The sequence below is a fragment of the Nycticebus coucang genome, chromosome 14 (assembly GCF_027406575.1).
Source record: "Nycticebus coucang isolate mNycCou1 chromosome 14, mNycCou1.pri, whole genome shotgun sequence".
NCBI classification, from domain to species: Eukaryota; Metazoa; Chordata; class Mammalia; order Primates; family Lorisidae; genus Nycticebus; species Nycticebus coucang.
The window spans coordinates 97,973,608-97,987,493 of NC_069793.1; positions in this window are offsets into that span (position 1 = coordinate 97,973,608).

Consider the following 13,886-nt stretch of genomic DNA (forward strand, 5'->3'; position numbering starts at 1 on the left):
AATCATTTGAAAAAGGAGGATCATATCATGCTACTAATCTCCTTAAAATTTTTTAGATTTCCTATGATTTTCAAGAAAAAAAATAAACGTTTCAGTCATCATAGTTAGTGATGGTGTGGGTGCTTTGCATGGCCTTTCCCTCTGCTTACCTCTGAATTCACCTTCAGATGTGATGGGCAGTTCTCATACACAATGTCAGCATCTTTTTAATGTGTCTGCTTTGTTTCTTTTCTTCTTCAGGGATTTTTTTTTTTTTTTTTTTTTTTTGAGACAGAGTCTCACTCCGCTAATGCCTGGGTTGAATTTACCTCACAGCCACCTCCAACTCCTGGGCTCAAGCAGTCCTCCTGCCTCAGCGTCCTGAGTAGCTGGCATCACAGACACCTGCCACAATGTTTGGCTAATTTTTTCCATTTTTAGTAGAGACACGGTTTAACTCATGCTCAGGCTAGTCTTGAACTTCTGACTGAATCATCAGTCTTGAATTATCCTGCATCAGCCTCCCAGAGTGCTGGGATTATAAGCTTGAGCCACTGCTCCTGGTCTTTGGGGATTTCTTAAAAATCTGGTGATCTCCTACTAGAGAGATTGGAAAAACAGAGGAATTAATACTCATAGAACAACCCTCAACTGTCAGCACAATGGAGTTTAGGGGTAAATGTCTAACCTTTCCTTTAGGGGAAAAATTCTGATGCTTATTCACGTTTTTTAGGAGCTTGCCAGAGATTGAGTTCCATGCGCCCTATATGCTACTGGCTCGGTAAAACATCTTTTATTGGCTTTTCCTTTTACCCCAGTTCCTCTGCTCTCCTCTCCTCCCTTCCCTTACCCTCCCCTCCCCTCCCCTCTTTTCCTCCCCTCCCGTCTCCTCTTTCCTTTTCCTTTTCGTTTCCTCTCCTTACAATTCTGAAACAAACTACTGGCCTGCAAATCACTGTCGCAGGCTCTGCTTAGGGAAAACTCAAGCTAAGACTGAGAGAACCTTTGTGATTAATGCTGAGTAGGCTTATCATTCATAGCTTAGTTATAGAACACCTCTCTGAGAAAGTTACATATACGTTGCGACCAAAACTATGGAAGTATCAAGCCATATGGTGAATGAGGAGGGAAAAAGCATTTCCAGTTGGAGAGTATAGCAAATGAAAAAGTCCTACAGATAGAGAAAGATCAAATGTTCAAGGCACAGGGAAAGACTAGAGAGGCTGTTGTATCCAGAGCTGGAGAAAATGATGAAGTTGGAGAAGTAGGCATGGATCAGAGTTCATAGGGATGTATATGCCATGCTAGAGAGTTTGAATTTAGTTGCATGTGTAATCTGAAGGAAGAAGTGAAGTGGCTTGGACCAGGGGCATGAAGTTGAGTGATAGCAAGGAAGAACTTGGGAATACGTATGAGCAGGTAAGGACTCCAGATGAGTTTTGAGGTAGAACTTACACTACTTTGTTGATGGGTAGCTGTGAGGGAGTAGCTATGAAAAGGGAAGAATCAAAGACGCTACTTTGGTTTTAGTATCATGAGGTACGTCAGGATGCTGTATATGACACGGGTAGACTAGGAAAGGAACAGAGTGAACTGAGGGAGTAGGAACCACAGTCGTTTTCATTTCCTTTGTTCAGTGTCAGTCCTATGTGTACACCCTGGAGGAAACAGGAACACATGAGTCTGCAGCTGAGCGAGGGAAATATTCCGTGTTGGAGATATGAGTCTCGGGGTTCTCATCACTTTGTATTAACCACACTTTTAGTTCCTATCAATTAATACTGTAAAACCTAAAAAAACTATGAAATGGCTACTAGGTCTTCTCAAATAAACCCCAGATCACCCCAAATCATGTAAAGGCTAGATAGGCCCAAACCAAATGCTCTAACAGTCACAGTGAACTGAATTTCATGGGGCACCACTTTCGGATGTACCTAATCAGTCTGGAGCCCACTTACCCTGTGTTGCCCCCTCCTCACCCTGGAAATCACAAGGCATTGCCCACAGTTCTAGTTTCTTTTTCTTCCTCCTCACATGGTCCTGCATTGTGTGCTGTTTCTCCCACAAGACCTGTGAGTAACAAAACTGTATCCTCTGGTTTCTTCCCTTGATTTGTGTCTGGTCTCACCATATTTTACCCAAGGTATTATGGTTAGAACATATTTAAACTTGAATTGAGTTCCATCTAAATTGCCCAATGTCCTCACACATATCTTTATTAAAGGGAGAGATGGAGCATATCATTTAATAAGCACATAATGAACAGATATTATACGTCAGGAACTGTAGTTTTTGAAGACAAAATAATAACAAAGGAAAGATCCTTAGCCTGGAAGAGCTCACATATTACTATTGGCAGCCTCAACCCAGTTATCTAGAAAGAACAGTGAACAGGTTTTCCTGCAAAATTTCAGACTTTATGTGAGCCTGACACGGCCCCTGAATGTCCTGGTAACATCACAGTTGTCACAAACATATTGCTTCTCTCCACCAGGTTGGACCGATTCTAGGTTTTGATTTCTCCGCCTAACTTTTCTAGTAGGTCTGCTGAGGTAATCTTGGAACTTCATTGTAACTTTAATTTGATTGACTGGGACCGTGATCTTTGCCTACTCCTTTGCAGGTTCCTCTATTTGGGAACTGGAACCTCTTCTTTGCAAATGATAAACATTTGCTGGTGGCCATTTGTCAATTTCTTTTATTTTTCTGAGATACAGTCTCAGTAGAGTGCTGTGATATCATAGCTCACAGGAACCTCAAACTTTTGGGCTCAAGCAATTCTCTCGCCTCAGCCTCCCAAGTAGCTGGGACTACAGGCACCACCACAACACCTGGCTATTTTTTAGAGAACAGGTCTTCCTCTTACTCAAGATGGTCTTGAACTTGTGAGGTCAGGCAATCCACCGACCTCGGCCTCCCAGAGTGCTGGGATTACGGGCATGAGCCACTGCCCTGGCCCATTTGTCAATTTGTATTCAATCTCTTCAACCACTATGTTGGTTGAAGCGACAATCCTTTGTCACTTTGGAACAGGGAAATAGCCTCTTTGTTGGTCTATTTATAGTCTTGCACCCATCCAGTCAGTTCCTACAATGTAGCCAGAGTAACGCACATGAGCTTATCAACACGTTTGTCATTCTCTGACCTATAACCTTCCCATGACTTTCTAGTGTAGTTAGAATAACATCAACAATTTTCATCATTGCCTGTGAGGCCTTGCACAATCTGGACCTGCCTTGCTCGCCTTGACTTGTATCTCATTTCTCATGTCCTTTATTTATGTCTCAACCACAGTAACCTTCTTTCTTTTTCTTAAACACTTCCTATTTCCTTCTGCCATAGGCGTTTGCTATGCAGTACCTAACATTTGGAATGCTTTCCTCTACCTCCCCACTTCCTAACTATCACTGTGGAGATAATCAATTCCTACTCATCCTCAAAATAGGTGGCACAAAGTTGAACATGCTCCGTCATTAAACCCATCCCTTCTTCCAGGGCACGTAGTTTAACTTCATTCTCTCATCTCTCTGCCGTTAGGGTAGGATAATGTAATCAGTCTTCTTCAACAGCGTGTGAGTGGAAGTTGAGTGCTACTCTGGATGGAGGAACTCAGCACATATGTGATCTTTCCTTTCCCTCCCCCTTTCTTTCCCTTTTGTGGGGATTGCACACGTCAGTTGGCAGAACCATTAAACAGAGGAGCGTAGCTGCCGGAGCTGCTGCTTAGAGGATTGCTGCCCGGGAATAATGCTTCTCAACAAGGGGTGTCCTTGAGGTAAATTTGCGTAAGTTTAGCCACTTAGGTTTAAGGTTGTTTAGAATAGTATTTGTCCTTTTTTCACCCTCATTCATTGAAAAACTTTCCTGTCTCAAGGAAATATTCCTGATTTTCCCCTCCAACATGCACAAGATCTAGTTTCTTTACTATGAATTATCATGGAACTGTTTAACTTCCTTTCAGAATAATTGCCCCAATTTTAATGTATATACATATAATTTGTGTGATTATGTGATGAATGTTTCTCTCTCCCACTCAACTACAATCTCGCTGGCAGCAAAGCCATCTGTTTTGCCTTATCACTTTGTCCATTGTAAACACTTAATAAATATTTGTCGAATAGAATCATCCCAAATAGACTGACCACCTGGAGCCATCATTCTGCCTGCACTTGGGTATAGAAGATTCTGGCACATACTCTGGATCATACTTTCTTTCCACAAAAATTGACAAAAACTGGCCCTTCAACTGGGCTGTCCCTGGATGACATCAAGCCACTCTTTGCAGCACAGTTAGTTTCCAGGTGCCAAAATTCAAATTTCACTCAATCTTGGGCCTCACTCCCTGCCGTCAACATTAGGAGATAGAAGCTATCTTATGTCTAGGTCTTCCTTAATTAGGACAGTTTGTTTTGTTTGTTTTTGTTTTCAATGCCTGGACTTTCATTACCTTAAAAAAAAAAAAAAAAAAGGCTTAATTTGTGTACTTTGACCACATTCTTATCTCCAAGGTTACAAAGTCTGCCATGCTGAAGTTGTTTATTTCCATTTTCTGCACGCCTGTGTGTGCGCGCGTGTGTGTGAACATACTCACGTGCCTGTTTGTGTTCACTTAGGCCCCAAGAAACCTTCACTTTGAAGGGAAATAAATAATGTCCTGGTAACTTTCTCCCAAGCATGACGATGTATAACACAGTTAATTTGGTTAGTTGTCCCATAATTACCATTAGCTAATGCTGAATTCCAATTTCACAATGTCAGCTGCAAACCATTAAGCATGTTACAGGGTTGTTTTTCCTTAAAATAGTATGGTGAATTATTCTCACCCTCAAATATTTGTGATATAATATACATGTTTTATTAAGTGCTTTGGCCGCGAAGTTAATTTCTATCTAGAAACATTACCATCTTCATCATTACTGAAGCTGTAGCCCTTCAGCCAAGTGGGGTAACTCCTCAGGTTTATGTTGTGATTTAACGTTCGTTGGGCACATTTTCTGCACATTTTCTTTTTTATCTTTGCCAAAAAAAAAAAAAAACACATATTATGCCATTTTGTGTGGCAACTGGGCTTTAGGGAAGTGGTGTGACATGAGCAAGGTCACGAAGCTGCTGGAATGCAGAGGCAAAGCTTGCCCGTAGGATTTAGTTTTCAGAGGTCTCCAAAGACCTTATTATTTTCCCTGGAAGTCCCAGAACGGGTGCTCTAAAGAATGCTGTTCACTCTGTACCCCTGAGTTTTTCTGGGTGCCACAATCCACAGCACACGTAATGTTCTTCTCACCCAGGCAACCTTGGGCTTCCCCTTGAATCCATCAGCAGCACTTTTTGTTTTTTGTTTGTTTGTTTGTTTTGTTTTTGGCCAGGGCTGGGTTTGAACCTGCCACCTCCGGCATATAGGGCCGGCACCCTACCCCTTTGAGCCACAGGCGCCACCAATCAGCAGCACTTTTAAAGGTTCAACCAGCCTGGCATTGTGAAGTCCACAGGCCACAGGCTGACATTTGAGAGGCAGGTAACCAAGAAATAGGATCAGCATGTGGGGAACAATAATGAAAGCACAAGCACCCTAAGACTTGTCCGACTTTAGTGAGACACAGGGAGACAAAGGCCGAGGCGAGCTTGTGGGTAGGGAGCCACGTATCAACCTTGGCCACAGATAGGCCTGAGCCCACACACTAGCGATAAGTGATATCAGGTAAAGTGACAAGACTGCTCGGAGGGAATGGTGTTTATGTCACATGGAAAAAATACGAGTGAAAGCCTGAACGTGGAGGTGGGCAGAGAGTCTCCTCATAAGAGGCAGAAAACTGGCCCATTTTTAAAGGACTTACGATGCACCAGACCCCAAGAGAAGCATTTTAAAAGCATCTTTCCTTGTTAACCTGACAACCTATCTGAAAAAAGGGCTATCAATGAAGTATTCTTCATGTTCATGCTTTCTATAGTAGTATACTTGATAAAACTTTAAATTTTGTCTGCTAAGAGCCCATTGTCACCTTGCGAATGTCCTTTAGTAGTAACAATGAAATCAAAAGACTGCCACTTCTTTCAAAAAATACATACCAGGCACTTTATAACGCGGTGAAGAAGAAAAACGAAAAAGAAGCAACACAGTCTTTTTCTCAGAAAACATACAGTCCAGCAGGAAAACACAAAAAATGCAAGTAACCACTACAGACTATGAACAGGAGCCAGCAGGAGATAAACCAATTAGCATAAAGTGAACTCTCACTGTTTACCCTCCACGGTCAGACAGGTGTTGTCTGTAAGCATTATCGCAGTTATCTGCCAGTAACCACCCGAAGGGCATTGCTATGCCTGTGTTAAGAAAAAGTAAATGAAATCTCAAAGAAATTCAGAAAATTACCCCGTAGTCAGAGAGCTTTCCTGAACAGTTAATCTTCATGAATAAATTTAACTGATCAAACCCCCATGTTTCAAGTGGGTGCCGATACAAGGCAGATGTTGTCATTTTATTCTTTTCATCATTTCCAGGCATCTCTGGTTAATTATCACGCCACACGCACAACTCCCCCCCACATACATATACACACATACACACATGCACACCCCCCCACACACAGACACAAACACACACGCAAATACATATGCCCCCCCACGCACACACATACAGACACACACACCCCACACATGCAAACACATGCCCACACACATGTGCACACACACGCATGCACACACACACACCATGTACTCAGACACACATACACACACCTGCATGCACACATTCACCCCCTACAAACACAGGTACACACACGTGCACACACACGCACACCCCCCACACGCACATGCACACTCACACACCCACATGCACACACAAAAACACATCACACACACACATACACGCACACCCACCCACACACATACACACACGCACACCCACCCACACACATACACACACATACACACATGCACACACGGCACACTCGCACACACAGTCACACCCACACACCCACATGCACACACACACAGGCGTGCATACACACACACACATTTTCCTAGTAGCAAAGCAGAAAAAGTACCATTCAACTCCTCTAGTTTAATCTCTGCTATTTTTCTCAAAGGAACAGTTTGGTATTCCTTTTCCTCTCAGATCCTGTTTTATCACTACTCAGTCTTTTTAAGCTTAAATAAAAAGAGAGGCATGTTTGGAGCACTGTTCGGGTCTAGCAGTGGAGAAGGCCAGGAAACAGCAGCACTGGTCTAAGTTCTGCAGGCTCACTCATGCAGCCTGATCTTTAACTAACAGCTTTCTGGTGGGTAGAAACGCAGACTCCACGTGGAAACCTAATACTTTGTGTAGCATGTCCTGTGACTTCCTAGAGTCCAGGTACTAATAGAGATTGCTTGTTCTTGTTTGCAAAATCGGACTCATTTCTGCTCTAAAAATACATAAAAGTTGAAGCTCATATATGCTTCATTTAAATAAAACTATAAAATCAAAGAATTTAATCTCATCTAAGACGTATACCATCAATCAGAAGAATGTGATTCACATTCAAATGAATTTTTGAATCAGATGATAGCAGACACATATTTTGTGAGGATTATTTTCTGTCATAAATACATTTTTCCTTTGATTAGAAGGCTCATGCACCTTTTTACTAAGTGGATGATTGGCTGCATTCTTTCTGGCAGTTTCAGACGGGTCCTAATTTGATCTCTGTTCCTGGGAACATGAGTCTCAGTATCATGTGATGGTGGAACTTCCTTGAGTGGCAGGGAGTACTGGTGAAAATAGAAATGGCTTCCTCCTCTTCCTCTTCGTCTTTGTCTTTGTCTCACTTTGTTATCCTTGGCAGGGAGTACTGGTGAAAGTAGAAATGGCTTTCTTTCTTTCTTCCTTTCTCCTCTCTCCAGACAGAGTCTCACTTTATCATCCTCAGTAGAGTGTCCTGGCGTCATAGCTCACAGCAATCTCAAACTCTGGGTCTCCAGGGATTCTCTTGCCTCAGCCTCCTGAGTAGCTGGGACTACAGGGCTCCCAACCACAACCCACGGCTAGTTTTAGAGACGAGGTCAATCCCTGGCTCAGGCTTGTCTCGAACTACTGAGCTGAAGCAATCGCCTGCCTCGACCTCCCAGAGTTTGGGATTACAGGCATGAGCCACCACGCCCAGGTTTATGGCTTTCTTTTTCTTTCTTTTTTTTTTTTGACAAACCTGGGAACAAAATCATAGGATTGTTCCACGTTTTTTTGTCTAACTCTCATGAATTACTAAGACTCGTTCTCTCTTCACGTGTGTGTTAAATTATTTCGTTTGAAAATTAAACACTGCGTTCCTGAGGACACTGCAGGCACACTTCTACCACAGGAAGACACGTGTAGCAGCTTTTTATATATTATAAATTGTACCTGAAGTATCTTTCTTTTCCCATTTCCTCCCATATTCCATACTCTTCTATTAGCCTTTTTCTCTGGTTTCTCTGCAACAAATTTGATAGATTACTTAAAATTTATTGAATTTATTTATTATGTGAACTGTTGGTGTTCAGATAACATGAAGAAAAATATCACAAATCATAAAGGTTCTCTACTCCATACATTTTCACAAATGAACACACCCGTATTTCCAGAAACTAGGTAAGATATAACTTTCCCAACATCCTATAAGCTTCTGATTCCCCATGAATACTTCTCCCCATGTCACATGTTATCCTTCCTTCTAACATAGTAGAAGATTAATACATGAGATTTGCTTATATTTAAACTTTATATAAATAGAATCCTGGAGTAGGTATTCTTTTTTTTTTTTTTTTTGTAGAGACAGAGTCTCACTGTACCGCCCTCCGGTAGAGTGCCGTGGCGTCACACGGCTCACAGCAACCTCTAACTCCTGGGCTTAGGCGATTCTCTTAACTCAGCCTCCCGAGCAGCTGGGACTACAGGTGCCCGCCACAACGCCTGGCTATTTTTTTTGTTGTTGTTGTTGCAGTTTGGCCGGGGCTGGGCTTGAACCCGCCACCCTCGGCATATGGGGCCGGCGCCCTACTCACTGAGCCATAGGCGCCGCCCGGAGTAGGTATTCTTTATATCTGGTTGCTTTAGCTCAAGGTTATGTTTGAAATATTTAACACACACACACACACACATATAGTTGTAGTTTTGTATAATTCCACTGCTGTGAATAGGCTTTCATTTATTCGTCCATTTTATGGTTGTGGGAAATGTTTACTATTTCCAATACAGTTATTATGAAGAGTGCTTCTATAAACATTGTTGTATATGTTTATCGATAGGAACTTATATCCATTTCTGTTATATTAGGAGCAGAATTCCTGGGTCAGAGGCTATGTACACCTTCCTTTTTAGCAGTTATTCTCAATTAGTTTTCCAAAAAGATTGTACTCATTTTCACTTCTACTAATTTCAGTGTAAGAAAGGATTCTACTCTAGGTTCAGTGGTTTCTGGAGCTTAAATTATTTGGGGGCACTCTGTGAAGAAGGAGAATACAACCACAAAAGTACTAGATGCGTAGATATAAGGAAGGCAACCATGGATGGGAAGAATCCCTTTTCTCTTTTAGCTTCATTGTCTTTCCACTTTGACACAATGCACTGAGCTATGTGCTGTAGACTCAGGTCCCCAGCTCATTTGTGAGCACAATCTTCAGATGTTATTTGTCTTTGCACAGCTAACCCTTATTACATGTAGTAGATAATCCTTTGCATGAGTGATAAAATATGCTAAGATGATAAAACCCAAGTCACTGCTATTAAAAAAGCCATAATTTACTGTGATTTTTCATTATCCATCTTTAATTATGAAGCCACCAATGACATGATAAATAAGTAAACAATGGAAATTTGGTACCAGCCCCCTTTCCCGTAATCTCTCAATAATCAGAAGTTTTCTATTTGTCACTGTATCTATCATCTATCTACCATTCATCTATCTAGTTTTATTCTGTTTTCTAAAATAATTGAATATGGCTTGTGATGAAGTGAACAAAGAAGTAAATTTAACACTGCATTTGTTTAGAAGATTGTGAGAGCAATTCTTCATTCAATTAGAGCAATATAGGCAGATCTATGGTTAGTGGAGCAAGGTGTATCAGAAGAAGAAAAAAAGGCATATGAGAGAAGGTGCAGAGGAACCAGAGTCACAATTCTGCAGACCCTTGCGTTGATGGAGGTCAAAGGTGAATCAAGGGCAATGAAGTACACACTTCCGGATTCCTGCATGCAGTCAACATCCGCTAACTCTCTGTAGTGTTTCACACTACAGAGAGTCACTATGAGAGGGAGCTTTGAGATGGAGCAAACATCATTCCTGCAGTTCATCATTGATTAAAAGCTGGGCTTCACTTTTACATTCTGTTACATAAGAGTGATATGACCTATATCACAGGAGTGCTGTGTGGATTCAGGGAAGTAATGCAGAACAGCATCTTTCAAATAGAATGTAGGCAAGAAACAGGGGCTCTGTGTCCTCTGGTGCAGTGATGAGTTCTCTTGAAGGGAGCAGGGCCATTGCTGCTCCATGCTGAATTCCAGCCCTGAGAATCTGAGCTCAGTGTGTCCAACTGAGACAGGAGAGTGAAAGCTAAAGATCTGCCCTAGTCACTCTGTATAGGCACTAGCCAAACAGTCCGTGACACCGCTGCCTCTACTTCAGCAGATGTCTCTGTTATCTCTATGCCCTTCCCTTGGTATGTGCTGGGCCTAGATAGTAACCTTGTAACTTCCTTAACCTTCCACCGACTTTGAGGACAGGTAGCCCACCCAGTACCAAGGGCGCCGGCCAACCTGACCTGCCCTTGAGTCGCAAGACTTTCACATGCACCCTAGCCCTAAAAAATGTATAAAAGAAAGGCAAGAGATTAAGTCGGTGGGCTCAGTTTTTAGGCCACTAGTCCACCAAGTCTCCCGGCTGGAGAATAAAGCCACTTCCTCTTCCAGCTGGTGCCTGGAGTCTTCTGTCTGCGTCGGTTTCCTGCTACACAATGTCAATCCACAGACAATCCATTCGGATTGGAAATTAATGTATTCATTTTACTCCCAAGTCAATTTTTAAGATCATTCCTAAATTGACATTGAAGTCTTCTCTTCATTTAGTTCCGTTTCCGATTTCTTAGCTACTATCGCACTTAATTTATTTGATGTGAATTCTACTTAGGGATTTACTTATCTGATTTCTTAAGTTAGACTTTGAATTTCTTAGAGGATATTGATGTATCCTAATCATCAGTATATTCTTCACCTTTTCTAGTAAGTGGTTTTAGTACTCATTAAATGTTACTATGTAATGTCTTATGATATGTAAGTCCAAATCACTTAATCTATTGAATCGGTTTTTGTTGCAAACCAGCTCAGTGAAGCGGAGTGAACCAGAGTGGAATTGGTGGGGAATGAGGAAAACACAGCATAAGAGAAGGCACGGAAACAAAAATGGGACCGGGAGGACTGACTGAGCTGAGGGCTGCAGCCAGCCCCAAAGCACATAATCAGCTTTATTTTATAGTATCTGTACAGGGTTGTTCAGCAGGAAGTAGCATAGACAATATGGGGAAATAGAATAAACAAAAAACATACTTTTGCTCTTATAGGAAGACAGGAAGATGCAAATGACTTGAATAAAGACAAATCAGTTTGTTATTGGTTTCTACTCTACTTGGTTAACATACACTAAGAAGTGAGAAAGAAAGATCACAAGGATCTCTGCATAATTAACAAAATAAAGGAAGAGCTATGTGACTGAGTGGTTTCTACTCAACTTTGTTAGCATATGACAAGGAGAAGGAAGGGAAAGATCACAGGGATCTCTGCATAGTTAACTAGACAAAGAAATCTGGCAGAGGGAACATGAGGAAGGAATATGATTGTTTTGGGAATAGAAGAGAAGCAGTTGGGGGGGCATTCATTCATTCCCTGAATGTCCCCCAGGCTGTGGGGGCCCTGCCGTCTTACAGTCCACTCTCCACAGGTTTTATCAATCAGCCTTGCTGCATTAACAAACAATCCTAAAATCTCAGCAACTTAAAACAACATGTATTTATTTCATACCAGGTTATAGCTGAGGGTCTGCTGCTTTAGGAATTCTTCTGTGTGAATTCATTCCCAGCCTCCTTCTGAAGGAACATCCTCTGACATAAGCAGTTTTCACAGTAAAGAGAAAAAAAAAATCAAGAGAGACAGCTTGCCTCGTAACACTTGTGTTTTGATAAAGTGTATATCTGCTAACATTTAGACTCCACAACACCAAGATGTTGGAAATGGAAGTGGTGTAGGGTTTGTGAATGCCAGTGGCTACTTAAACTATGGAGGCAACAGATGAAGGTGTATAATCCTTGTAAAAGAAGGGAGGATTTAAGAGTGGCTAGATGGTGATCCTGAGACTGGGCTATCAGAACCTTGGAGATCACTGAGACATTAAATTCACATCACCCACACTCTATCCTATGCTAGAAAAACTACAATTTTAGAATGAAATCTTCAATGGAATATAAATTATATTTCCAAAGAATTCACTAACTTCCATTCATCAGCTGAACACCTCCTGCTTGACAAACATTGGCCATTCTTTAAAGAATTTACTATTCTGAATTGAGAAAAGACCTTTTTGCTGTAAGATCGAAAACCACTAAAAGTTCCTCTCTTTGTACTTCAGTGATTTCAGGACTTGTGTTAGTTTGGTGTGGCTGTCATAACAAAATAGCACAGATTGAATGGTTTAAACAACAGAAATCTGTTTTATGACAGTTTTGAAGGCTGGGAGTCCAAGATGAAGGGGTCAGCAGACCTGGCTTCCCGAGAGCTGCTGTCCTTGATTGGAAGATGACCACTTTCTTTCTGTGTCCTTGTCCTCAGCTTGCAGGTGACCACTTTCTCACAGTGTCCTCATCCTCGACTGGCAGGTAACAACTTTCTGGCTGTGTCCTCATCCTCGACTGGCAGGTGATGACTTTCTCTCTGTGTCCTCATCCTTGGCTTTTTTGCTGTGTCCTCATCCTCAGCTTGCAGGTGACCACTTTTTCACAGTGTCCTTGACCTCGACTGGCAGGTGATGATGAAAGAAAATATTACCATGAGAATGTGACCACCTCTCACTCCCTACCATAGGAATGTGACCACCTCTCACTCCCTACCATAGGAATGTGACCTTTTGTAACTGTTCCAGGAGATAGCCCCAGGAGCTGCAGCAAATGTTTACTATTAAGCAAATATTTGACTGTTAGTCTTGTCTTAAGACAGTTGAATAATGAACCAGAGTTCTTCTTATCTGGAGAGCCCCTGCTATGTCTACTCCCCCTCCTACTTTATGGTTAGAGCCCCTGCTATGTCTGCTATTCCCGCCTACTTTGTAGTTTTTGCCTTTATAAGCTTGTAAAAACTGCTGTGCAGAGCTTGACTCCTCGGCTTCTAAAAGAGTTGTGGGTCAAGCTCCAGCATGTTGGAATAAAAATCCTCTTGCGTTTTGCATCAAGCGCCGTCTCTTGTGGTTGATTGGGGTCATCAGAGCTCCGGGCAGAGTGGGGGGTCCTGCCCCAAGTCTTTCATTTGGGGGCTCGTCTGGGAGATAACGACCACCCCTCACCTGCAGAGTCGACCTTGGAGGTAAGAAAGGGGTACCCCGAAAACTGTCTAGTCTGTGTCTTCAGTCCTTTTGTTTGACTTTGTGTGCGCGCTTTCGATTTCGCAGCCATTCGGCACCTCGTGAGAGTGACCGGACAGTGGTTGGTAGACGTGCCCGGAGGACCACAGGCTGAAACCCTGGGGGACGCCCCAGGAATTGAGGAGAACCAGGGACGCCTGGTTGTCTCCTGCTGTAAGGGCGCTGGTCGAGTCTGGTTGTTCGATCAAAAATTACGGGAAACGCGCCCGTCTGATTCTGTTATAGGCTTGTGAAGGACCAAGTGTGGTAGGTGGGTCCTTGTACCTGTAATAT